At 42.9% G+C, this 9,258-nt stretch overlaps 1 pseudogene; it reads right to left on the bottom strand.

Moving 5' to 3' along the window:
• Positions 1 to 7,972: 7,972 nt before the first annotated feature.
• LOC113934804 lies at positions 7,973 to 8,769 on the bottom strand (annotated as a pseudogene).
• Positions 8,770 to 9,258: the final 489 nt, after the last annotated feature.

Below are 9,258 nucleotides of genomic sequence, written 5' to 3'. Positions count from 1 at the left end.
GAATACAAAAATTATATTTGACTCTTCAGTTATTTGCTTACATTTTTGACTAGCACATTCTTTGATGGAAAAACCATACCAATTCTGGGCTAGTGTGGAATACTCAGAATTTGGTTTCTGTTTTTGTTAAATGCAGTAACCTCACAATTTTTTTTGATATTTAAGTATTTGCTTTGTTAAAATAATACATTTGAGGACTGGAGGAAGAGGGAGTAGTTATTAGCATGATTTAATTTTATTGCTTTTGAAGTAGCAAATATTCATTGACTTGCAGACAAATTATTTGATTTCTCTGAAAGAGTATAGTATACAATGAGTGTCGGCTGCTGCTGTGTTTTCTTGACAAGTACTTTTAAGAAGACTATTTCTAAATGCAAAATGCCAAGCAAAATCTTGAGGAAAAGCTGCGTATTTCTTTAGTGAGTTCATAGTGATCCACTGTACCCTTTTCATTTTGTTTTTGCTCCTTAGAAATCCCTTATCTATTTAGGAATTTCTTTTTCCTGCTTTGAATGGAAATACTCTGCAGAGCAAACCACTTTATATATCTGTTTTAAACTCTTGATTGGTTCATTAAAATTGGTTTTTAAGAGTTTTTGTGTAGTTTGGGTTTATGACCCTAAACACTTAAAGTCAACAGTGTGTCAAGTCTAGTATGGCTGATGGAGTGGAGAGAATATTTAGTACAGTACTGAAATTTTATAAGCTTTGGCAATAAAGGGTAGAGATCTATATTCATTTAGAAACTAATATTGGAAAATAGTGCCTTGTAATTTTATAGCATATCATCTCAGTTGATTCTCAAAATTACCATTGTGTGATGTAGGCCATCAGGTAGCCATATCCCTATGTTAATGATAAGAAAACCAAGCCTCAGAGAGGTTGACTGAATGGGCCGGTGTCTTCCTGGTATGTTGAAGAACCAGAATAGGAATCCACGTTTTCTGTCAGCAAGACCTGACTTTTTACATGATGGCGTATGGCTTTTAAGACTGAAGTGGTTAGTTAGGGTTAGGCCTGGACATACAAAGATGGAATGAGACACCAACCCTATTTTCAAGAGCTCGTTGGGAGGTCCACTGAGAGACAGGCAAGTCAAAGTGTGCTTCACAACACAGTTCAGGGATGAGAGGCTGAGGGTATGAGGGAAGGAGGGCCCAATTCTGTCAGGGTTGGGAGTGGGAAAGAGTTTAAGCTCTTATGGTTTCAAGAAGGAGTCTTGGTCCTCGACAGCATTTCTCTTCCACAAGACCTGACCATGAAAGAGAAGTGTTTTTGTTTTTGTTTTTGTTTCCCCTGTGGTCAGGAAACTGAGTGATCAAGGAATTGAACTGATGGTATTGAAGACAGCAACTCCAGCTGAGCAAGGAAGTCTGTGGCGGTTGAAGAATTCTCGGTCTTGGTGTCAGGAGTGTTCCCCGGGGAAGGCAGCAGGGGTAGAGCCTGTAGAGGAGACAATGAATCCAGACCTTTGCCCCCACCTGGAGCTTCAGACAGCCATTGTGGCAGATAGTACTTCCCAGAGACGGCCACAGGCTCCTTGGCAGTGTCACCTTCTGTTCCCCTATCAAAAGGCTGAGTCTAATTCTTCTTCCTTTGAATTTGGGTGAACTTGGGACTGCTTTCACCAGAAGAGTATGCGAAGGGGACACTGTGTGATTGCCAGGACTGGTTGCAAAGGGGAAGGCAGCATTGTTTGCTGGGACACTTTTGCTTGATTCAGGCTACTTTCTTCTTCTTCTTCTTTTTTTTCTATGGATTGCTACCTTAGTGAGGTGACATTTAATCTTTTTTTTTATTATTGTTATGTTAGTCACCATACAATACATCATTAGTTTTTGATGTAGTGTTCCATGATTCATTGTTTTTGTATAACACCCAGTGCTCCATGCAATACGTGCCCTCCATAATACCCATCACCGGGCTAACCCATCCCCCACCCCCCTGCCCTCCAAAACCCTCAGTTTGTTTCTCAGAGTCCACAGTCTCTCATGGTTCATCTCTCCCTCTGATTTCCCCCTTCAGTTTTCCCTTCCTTCTCCTAATGTCCTCCATACTATTCCTGATGTTCCACAAATAAGTGAAACCATATGATAATTGACTTTCTCTGCTTGACTTATTTCACTTAGCATCATCTCCTCCAGGCCCATCCATGTTGATGTAAAGGTTGGGTATTCATCCTTTCTGATGGCTACTTTCTATAAAAATAAGGTCAATACCTCAAGGATGAACAATTTCTGTATCTTTTCTCTCTCATCTCTATCATCTGTCTGTCTATCATCTATATCTCTTAATATGAGAGAAAAATTTTCTACCGCCATTAGCTCTAGTCTGCCATTTTTTTCCTACTCTTGGAGTCAAATTATGGATATGTAAAATTTGTTCATACACAGAATCAGAAATAAAAGTTGAAGGTGAAAATGGATCTCTTCCTTTGTAAGAAGACTGTACTTCTAGAAAAGGGCTGGTGAACAAGGGAGATGTTGTGCTGTCTCCCAAACCAGGCTCATGTTTACTCTTGTGTTTTGGTTTTTCTCTATCACTCTGGTTTCTCCTGCTCAGTTTTTTTGTTGCCACTTTTTGCTCTGTCCATCCCGTACTTATTGCTGGTTTCCATGGTTACTCCGTAGACCCTCTCTCCTTTCCTTTTTATTCCTTTTTCTTCCCACATTTTCCCTTCCTATCTCCCTCCCCACACTCTCCAAGGGTGATCTTATCCTCGTTTTTGGCTTAATTACTATTTAGTGTGGGCAGTCCTTAACTCCACAAGCATTTATTGACTGCCTTCTGTGTGCCAGGCATTCTTCTAAGAACTGGGGATACAGTTATAGCTTAACAGTTTTAGTGGTTTTAGGCTTGTGAATCTTATTTTCAACTGGCAATGATCATCACAGAAATTCAAATATTATTGTATAAATTTACATTAACATAAAATATGTGTTCCGACGATGATGAATGTTTAGGAAAAAATGAGAAAGTGGTTAGCAGCTTGAGCCAGCAGACTTTTCCTACCTCTTAACTTGGAAAGAGTATCTGTTTATCCTTGGTATTAAGGTAGCATGATTGATGAGAAAATAATTTTCCCTTTTTGACACATATTGCACTGGGTAGGATGCAGTTGGGAAGTCCCCTGTGCTGACAGCTATTAATGGCAGAAAACCTGTTTGAGGCAGATGCCAGAAGAGAAGGAACTAGGAAGTGTCATCTTACTCTGGTCTACTTGGCTCTCACACTTTGTGGATTGTACTGGATCACTGTGAGCCAGCTTTCTGGACTTTAGATTATCTTGATTGACTTCTTTCTTGGACTGGAGTTATTTGGTAATGTTAATAAGGACTTTCCAGAGGAATAGCTCGGAAAAATAGCATCAAACCACTCATGCAGTTGAAAGCAGACATCTTTGGTGATATTTATATTGGGCAGAGACTGTGCCTTATTTTGGGTTATGCATAAAGACATTCTTGGCTTCCAGCATTCTAACCCTAATGTAATTTGCAAAGTTATTTGGTTTGGAAAGATGTAGAAAAGCCAATTTTAATTTGTCACGTAGTTTTTACTTTCAATCCATTGAGGAGCTTAAAGATCAACATGAAGCCACGCCCCACCAGTGCTATTAAAAAAACCCCAAACAGTTCACTAAAAGAAAAGAAAAGAAAAGAAAAGAAAAGAAAAAGTCTATCAAAGTAAAAACAAATAGCCCACATTTTTTCCTACCTAGACTATTTGCTTCTAGACTTTCTGGGTGTTTTTTTGCTTTTTTATTGTCATGCTGTCGAGGACTCCTCTTCCTTTTGAATCTAAGACACCGAAAGTCTTTGTTCTGAAACTATTTTCCACCAGAGCAGCTGGTGGTCTGGTAAACACAAAAAGAGCGCTTAGTTTTTAGGAAGCCTAGCATCCTCTTCTTAGATCCCCATTCTGCTGTTGCCTCCTGCAGGTTAGTACCAATCATCTTCAGCTGTGTCTCAGGAGCAGCTCTCTGGTATTTCAATTCCAAAGACCCATAGGCCAATTATGAAGTCACACCCAACCACAGTGATGGGCTCTGTTGCAGGCAGCTACTTTGAGTTTCCTTTTGTGTGGCTGGGTCAAGAAGATGCCTGTGAAATTGAGGAGAAACACAAATGCATCTGTGCTGGGGATGGGATAGGAAACAGACAGGAGAAGTTAATGACCTAATGGAGTGCACGTTTGGGTAGAAGCAATATCAAAACTCATGAAGTTTCTTGGAGGCATGGTAACTGCTGAGTAGAGCTCAGTGGAGGGGAGTGGAGAGGAGGGAACGCATTGGGTATCAGGTTCCGGGCGAGGATTTTCCTAACCTCTCTTATTTAAATCTCACAACAAAATTAGGGCGTGACTATTATCCCTAACTCACAAATGAGAAGGGGAAAGTTCAAAGCCTGAGACAGTTTGTGCCAGATCACGTGGCTCGTAAATGGCAGGGCCGGTCTTTGAACCCAAGTTTGAAGCCAGAAGCTTTGCTTTTTTTCCGGAACCCCACCAACACCACACGATAGAAGCTATCCATCGACTATTTTATTTCATGATGCGTCAAGAAAGAGTGGGCCACAGTGTCCTCAGGGTTGCTGGAAATGTGACATCTGACCTCGCTAAGTGAAAACAATTGGAGGAATGAACTTCACAGAGAATTAGGGAGACCATTTACAGTCTCCAAACGTCAGCCCAGAAAACAGTCTTGACATTCAGCTTGACAATCCTTATCTGGGGCATCAAACGACCAGCGGCAAACCTGAGTCTCTGATCCTCCTGTTGGAACCAAAGCAACAAGGAAGCGTGAGCAAAAGAAAGGATAAGGTGAAGGGTTTTGTGAAGACGCAGCATCTCCGTGGTGTGGTTTGCCCCTCACCTTCCACTAATTGGCTTCTGAATGCTTTTCCTCCAAGACTTAATTAGAAACATCCTACCTGGTGCTTTAGCAATGTGAAGATTCTTTCTGCTGTTGTTAAGCAGGTTTTTTTTTTTTCCCCGTTTAAAGAAAGAAACTTAATTCAAAGTTTAGTTTCAATATGCTTGAATTTTAATCTCATATTTCTTCGCTGAGGCACATTTTTTCTTTTGGATCAGAAAGCACTCCTGGCTGCTACCAAGAGTAAGAAATACCGTCCTGAGACAGATGTCTATTTCCCCTGCCAGGCTGGTGTGGAAGCCGACCCATGTTTCCTTCCCCATCTGAATGGCGGGGGAAGCGGCAAGAAGATATCAAACATTCTGCCTAAAACATTTTTTCTCACCCCAATGCTCTTGCCACATCCAGCGTCTTTTAAAATAGCAACAGGATGGCTCTGGAAGTAGGTGGTGTTGGTGGAAGGTGAGTGGCTAGGGCCTCTCAGCTTATGAGTCACGCCTGTCGCGTCCCAAGAGCAGGACAACTTTGGGGCTGGATTTGAATCTCAGCCATGATGGTTTATAAGCATTTATGGGACAGAACTTGTTCTACAACACCACCTGTCCTGTGATCTTGGGATTTTAATTAAGGCTCACACATCGAGGACAATGGGTGGTAAGTGCTCATGCTTTGTAAGGAAGGTCTAGACGTTTCTTTGTTGACTTTATTGGGAAGTAGGAAAACTAGTCTTTGAACTCTGTCCAAATTGCCCACCACCCCCAGTCTGTGTAAGAGAAAATGAGATGATGTGAGGAGGGAACAGGAGAAATCTTTGAAGGGTCTGAACAGAATTAGAAAATGCCAAGTTTTTGTCCGGTGCTTCCTTCTTGGCCTCAAATCCTGGAAAACCATTGTTAAAGGCGGGGGCCGTCGGATGGAAAGGAAAATTGACGTGTCATAATCTTGCTGTTTGCTTGATGACCTATAACAGAGATGGGCAAACTTTTTCTACACAGAACCAAATAGTAAGTATTTTAGGCATTATGGGCCACGTGGTCGTAGTTGTAGGAATTCAACTCTGCTGCTATAGAGAGACAGGCTTTCTAGACAATAGGTCAATGTGGCTGTATTCCAATAAAACTTTATCTCTAAAAATCTGCTGGTCAGTTTTGGCCTGCGGGTCATAGTGTCGGGACCCCGATTTAGAGATTTACCCATTAGTTCTCTGGGTTGGATCACAAGTGAATTCCCAGAAGAGTGTCTGATGGGCATTATGAGATAATGAAGACTAGAGTGTCCCATAATGGCCCAGTCAAGAAAAGTTGTGAAAGACTTGAAATGGGCAAGAAAGATAACTGGGTCTTTTTAAATGGAAGCCAAGCATCGTCTAGAACACTCTCCTTGGTTATGTGATTCTCTGGGATCTGCAGCTTTTGTTCTCTTCGAATTATAGATAATCTCTCTTTATAATTTAGTTTATATTATATATTTATAATATAATTTAATTCTACAGTTTCTGTAAATTCTAGAAAATTGATTGATATTAATACAAATTATTTCTGTCCGGAGAGATGCAAGTGAATTTTGTTTGATGGGTATTCAATTCATTCCCCTCTCTTTTCCTCCAAAGATGCAAGTTTTATATCTAGTCTTCAAATTCCTTTTGTTCCAGATTCCTGAGGGCCTAAATTGTAACTGCACTTTGGGTTCTCCTTCGAACTGGTTCTAACATTGTAACTGTTCCCTCATTAGCTAATGAGTTAAGGATCATTTTTGATGAACGTTCATTTTATGTTTGCATAAGAGTTGTGATTTTGTCTCTTAACATCTAGGAAAGGAGAGGGAGCACTAGAGGCAGTGTGTTGAGCCCCTTTTAGGCATCACTTCAGAATTCTCTTGGCCCCTTAACCTCTTCCTCCATTTTCTGCTGTTTTCTGCAGGTAGAGTGAGAGAGGGCCGGGCCTCAGGCCTGCCCTGCATCGCCTCCCCTTCCTGCCCTGGGGCTTCTCTGATAAAATGGCGCTGAACTCAATGTGCTCAGCTTGGCATTCTGGGGAGTTCACACCAGTGGGGTCACCACTTGGCCAAGGGGGGATGAGAGACAATAGATAAATGCTTTCTACTTTCCTCAGTTTCCCTCACCCCCAGCTCTGAGATGCATTTCATAAAGGTCCATAGTATGTCCTCACAGGATGCTCATCTTTGTCCTTCTTGGGGGCCAAGTTGATAAAACACACCTGTAGTGGCTTTGCCTCCTTCTCTTTCTTTCTTCTTCTCCTGTTCTCTGGCTCCCTGGGATCACAACCGTACATAAACTATCCGCGTGCAAGCCTCTGGGTTCAGCCCTACTTTGGGGGAATTTAGACTAAGACAGGAAAGACCCGTACTTCTTTTTTTTTTTTTAAAGATTTTATTTATTTCCTTAACAGAGAAAGAGAGAGGGAGAGAGAGAGATAAAACACTGGCCCAGAGGGAGCAGCAGGCAGAGGGAGAGGGAGAAACAGACTCTCCCCTGAGCAAGGAGCCCGATGTGGGACTCGATCCCAGGACCCTGGGGTCATGACCTGAGCCGAAGGCAGACGCTTAACTGACTGAGCCACCCAGGCTCAAGTATAGGGAGAGACCTATACCTTACCTGTTTGCTGGACAAGCTTTCCTAGTTTCCTAGAGGCCAAGTGGACTCTGGGCAGGATAGCCAGGAGTGAGCTCTGTTGGAAGGACCCTGCCTGGGAGGAGTGTTTGCTGGGGTGAGGCGGCCCTGATGGAAAGAGATTGTATGAAGTCTACAGACAGTGGGTGGGAATTAAGCTGGAGTAAAAGAGGTCAGCCTGAAATTGCATCCCCTGCCCTGAAGATTGGTCCAATGGGAGGTCTCTGAAGAGGACTTGGAATAATCTACAAGGAACCTCATAGAAGAGCCAGAATTTGAGGACTGCTTTGCAAGTCATTAGACATAAAAGAGGACCATAAAAAGCATCAACTGAAAAAAAAAAAAAAGAAGTTTTATTCCCGTACCACTTATTCCACTTGTTTCTCTCTCTCTCTCTCTCTCTCTCTCTCTCTTTTTTTTTGGAAAGAGAACTTTTTATTACTTTTATGTACAGAAAATTCAACAGTGTCCACTCAGCCCAGTTTGGCGGCCAGTTCTTTAGTCTTTGCCTTTTCCAGCTTGGCGATGCAAGCCACTGGCTTCGGACCCAGGACGTTGCCTCCAGGGGCGGTGGATGTCATCATATCTGTCGTTGTCATTGGTCCCGATACATTCCACCAGCTTAGCCAGAGCTCCTTTGTCTTCCAAGTTCACTTGTGTGAAGGCAACAGTGGAGCAGGTCTTCTTGTGGACCAGACGCCCCAGCCTGGCCTTCCCCTTGATAATGCAGTAGGGACCCCCCCCCCCCATCTTACAACACAGGACAGGCAGGAAGACAGCTAGCTCAGTGGGATCCATAGCATGTGCAGTCCCTACCAGCTGAGCCTTCTTGCTGTCCACCAAGGTGGTGACAGTGTTAACCCCAGCTCAAAGGACAGGCCTCTTAGTGGGGACCTCCCCTTTGCCTTCAGCCTTCTTCTCAGCCTGGGCCAACAATCTCTGCTTCTTCTCTTGCTTTGTCTCTGGTCTGTACTTGTGGGCCAGCTTATGCAGCTGAGGAGCTGTTTGATGGTCCAGGGCCTGGGTGAGTTGGTTCATTGTGGCACTTGTAAAGTTTATAGAGAATAGCCCTTTGCCTGCTGTAGCCGGATGTAGTGGGGCCATTTGACAAAGCGGGTGAGGTCCCTTTTGGGCTGGATGTCCTGTCCGATGCCAAAATTCTTGGGCCTTTTCTTGAACAGGGGATTGAGCACCTTCTTGGCCTCCTGCTTCTTCACACCAGAGGCTTTGGGGCCACCTTCTTCCCCTTTGCCTTCTTTCGTTTTGGCATCTTGGATGGCCGGAGGAGAGAGCTCCACTGGCTTCTCTTGACCACGGAAGAGGTAAGGTGACACTGAGTAGGTGAGGAGCTGGATTAACAGAGGAAAAGAAAAGAGAGCATGCCGCCTTCCTTGATCACTCATGTCTGTAAAATTGTGGGTTCGGATAAGCAGTGCAGGAGGGGAGAAGTTCTTAAATGTCTCCAACATTTCTCCACATTCTTGTATTGGCATCGAAAGTTTGCCAAGCAGTTCAGTCCTTTCCTAACTCCCTACAATGGCCAGGTTTCTTTAACAGTTTTAGAATTTTCACTTAAAATGCATTAAAAGTAAAATGCCCATTGCTGTGATCTCTGTGGGGAAAAAAAGAACAACACCTTCTGAGAGATTGAAAGTTGTGAGTTTGAAGTTGAGATATTGACATTTTGATTTGGACTGGACATTTTTAAGATTTTATTTATTTATTTTGAAAGAGAGTGAGAGAGGAGGGGCAGAGGGAG

Source organism: Zalophus californianus, chromosome 13 (assembly GCF_009762305.2).
Source record: "Zalophus californianus isolate mZalCal1 chromosome 13, mZalCal1.pri.v2, whole genome shotgun sequence".
In the NCBI taxonomy this organism is placed as follows: Eukaryota; Metazoa; Chordata; class Mammalia; order Carnivora; family Otariidae; genus Zalophus; species Zalophus californianus.
This window is presented reverse-complemented; position numbering and strand designations above follow the sequence as displayed.